Source organism: Coffea arabica, chromosome 4c (genome assembly GCF_036785885.1).
Source record: "Coffea arabica cultivar ET-39 chromosome 4c, Coffea Arabica ET-39 HiFi, whole genome shotgun sequence".
Classification (NCBI taxonomy): Eukaryota; Viridiplantae; Streptophyta; class Magnoliopsida; order Gentianales; family Rubiaceae; genus Coffea; species Coffea arabica.
The window spans coordinates 51,979,820-51,983,453 of record NC_092316.1 but is presented as its reverse complement, the minus strand read 5'-3'; positions in this window follow the sequence as shown (position 1 = coordinate 51,983,453).

Sequence of the window (3,634 nt, the reverse complement as noted above, 5' to 3'; positions counted from 1 at the left end):
GATTTGATATATGTGAGGGAAAAAGGTGATAGGGAAATGTGATCACGGAAAACGACAATATTTTTCGACGGAAAGGAGCAATCCAAACAAGGCCAATTTGGTAACTTGGGTTGAGTTACTTGTAATTCGTTTATCACACTCATTAATTATGGTAAATGATGTATTTTGAGTTTGATTTGTCTAATTGGTGCTTGTGGATATACATTAGTGTATTTGGATAAGAGATCATTTGGACAAATTATTCAGAATAACACTGTAGGATTTTTTTTTTAATATAATGTATATGAGATAAAAAAAAATAGTTGAGAATATAAAAAATTGGTTGGCATTTTTATTTATGATGCAACTCAGATAATATTTTTTTAAAAAAAACCTACATTCCGTGAGGTGCTCTCAATTTGTTCAACTATCACTCACAGAAATATTACGTGACTATGCAAGCCATGCTGATGTTTCCCTATTACAAATTGTAACAGCTCACAATTGATTAATTGAAGCCTCAAATTGTTAGTTGTGAAAATATATTCTTGAGTTTTTTAGGGGTTAAAATCAAATTTATTATACCTCTAAATTACCACCCCCCTTCTTTTTTTGGCAATTTTCATCTTCTATTTAAGCACAAAACGTAGTCAGAAACACTCAAGTAATAGGACAAATACTATATTTCGACATTCTTATGATAAGATGCTACTTGACATAGTGATTTTAACTTTTAAGATTACAATTTAGAATAGTAATTTTAAAATCTCCTTTTGAAGCAGCAAATTTTAAATTATTTATTCATGCATTTATACCATGCTACACGTGCGGAGAACATATAAAGTTAGAATTCTAAATAATGATTTATATATTTTATAAAAATAATAAAATAAGGTGAACGGAACGAATATTGGAAAAAGAGAACCATTATTGTTAATTTATTTATTTCTTAGTCTGCTTATAGACATGGTTATAATAACCTTTGTAGATTAGGGCAGCCACAACGCGAGTGTAATGGGGAGCCATTACACCGCTCCATGACACGGCTCCCCATTGGAGCTGTGTCATGGAGATTACACGCATCATGTCCATGATGCGTGTAATCCATTGAAGGTGGGCCCTATGGCAACAGTAAAATTCCAGCACAAAGCATATTTAACATTTCCAACGGTTATATCCAACGGCACTATTTTTAGAATTCTATATAAACACACAACACTTTTTGCTAAAACATATCCCAATATTCTACTCTATTATTTGTATTTTATTTGATTTAACTTATGTAATATTATGTTATGGAGTTCAACTAATTACATTCCGAATTATTAATTAAGTATGGATTATTATGATATCTTCGCATTTGAAGTATCAAATATTTGTTTAATTTCCTACATAATTATTTTTAAAAAAATAACAATATATTATTTTTGAAACATAGAAAAAGATATATTATTCAAACTTAAAAATTAATAATATCATTTTTAGAAAATAAAAAAATTCAAAATGTACAAAATTTAACGAAAGTTAGTACTTTATTTTTTAAAAATAACAAAATTAGTTTTAAAAATTACTTTATTTATTTATGGAATATGAGTTATGCATTATTAAAATAAATTTTTGATTAATTGTGGACCCATGCTATTACACCTTGTGGAGTGTAATCCATTGTGAGTGAAAGTATAATAAAAGAGAAGAACTCCACAAAGTGTAATAGCATTGTGGGTGCTCTTGTGAATCTCATCGTCGACATGCCAGCAATCACGTACTTTGAAATCTTTTACGTGTCCATATATTCAACGGGTCATTGGGTTGACATACAACGTGGAAATGTGCACGCAAAGTCTTATGTGCAGAATCTGAGCAGAGTGCGTTGGTTCGGTTTCTGTTCTTTTTCGAGGGTGAAAGAAGCTAAAGCAAATTAGGGAAAAATAGATCAGTATTAGAAGGGCACATGATCTCGCTTTTATCAATTGTAACACCACCACCATCATCATCATCATCATCATCCACCCTATTACAGAGTCCCTCATCACAATACGCTACCCAAAACTTTTCTGCAAAATTTTAAGCATTGCAAAATGCAGACTTACTATGGGGGGCTGAGGTGGTAGGTAAGCCCTAAAGGGTAAAACATCTCATCTGTACACAACTTCCTCATCGTACTGGAAAACAATGAGCTATAATATATGAAACTAATAAACTAAACTTTCCTGTATACATCTGTAGCAAGGATCCATCCGCTAACAAAAGGTGCTAGTTGCCAAGTGCCACTTAAGAGGCTGCCATTTCACATGCCCCAACTATTTAATTTAGGGCCAGGCAGGCAACTATTTACTGGCCCTCAACTGTCACAACTTAATCCTATTTTTACAGCCGAAATGCCTCGTTTTGTGAGATGCCTGGTTAATTTCAACACCAACAAAGGCTCAGTTCAACAGGCTAGTTAGCACCAAAGTCTACTCTCTCGGTTCAATTTACTCGCTAATCTTCAGACAAAACTTCTTTCAAAACTTTGCTGCAGGCCAATGTCTCCTGCTCTCCTCCTGAAATACACAACAAAATCTCCTTTTACTCGTATTTTACAATTCTGGACTCGTGACATTTCCAACTTCCCCTATTATATTAAAGGAAGTGTGTATCTTGAAGAGCTAGCTGTACACGGCAAGTATATCAATTCATGGATGCGTTTGACGAGCGACTTGTAGCCCATGGTAAATATATAATTTATGCGATGAACTCCCATCACACTAATTCACGGCTTCAAAAAGGAGGACTTGAGGTTGCAAATGCCCTCTCTCACACATGGTAAGAACATCCTCCCAGCCACCGATTACCTATATTTCAAACCTCAGATGTTTACTTGTTTCTTGAAACAAAGGTATAGAAGGTATAAAAGCAAGACAAATGAGATTTACCTTCACGGTTTTGTCGTCATACATAAGCCACCGTTCATGATCCTGACTGTACGCAAAACAGTGATAATGCTGCCCGTAATAGCAAACCTAGAAAAGAAATTGAGAAAAGACCATTAGAAAAAAAAATTTTCAACCATTCTTTTTCAAAGATGAGGGTCCAGTCACGTTCATCACCAATACAACTAAAATAACCACTTCACAAGCTATCGAATAGCATTTAAATGCATTAGAAGTTGTTCATTGTATCTTGTCCATGGTGCTGAAAAGATCAGGAATTTTAAGCAACATATTTTTCAGAAGAGGGGCGTGTGTCAGTGTGTGTGCATGTGTGTGAGAGAGAGAGAGAGAACAGCATTTAAAGGGAAGGTTTCTCTGTTGACATATTTGCCTTGGCTGTGTGCCTGAGTGTGTGTGTGAAAGGGAAACATCCCCCGCACGGTGTTTTTTTGGGGGGGGGAGGGGGGTGGGGGTGGGGGTGTTGATGGTGAAAGCCTTTGAAGTGACGGATGCTAAGCTAAAGTTGATCAACAAAGTAAATTGGACACACATATCTAATGTCAAACAAGTGGAGTAAAAAAAAATGATGGCTTGAATCAGAGCAACTAAACATATCACAGTTCCCCCCCCCCCCCCCAAACAAAAAAACAACACAAAAAAAAAACGCCCGAACCCCATCCGAAAAAAAAAGAGCCTTTACCAAAATGATAAAATATTCATGGAGTGCATAAATATAGCTCATA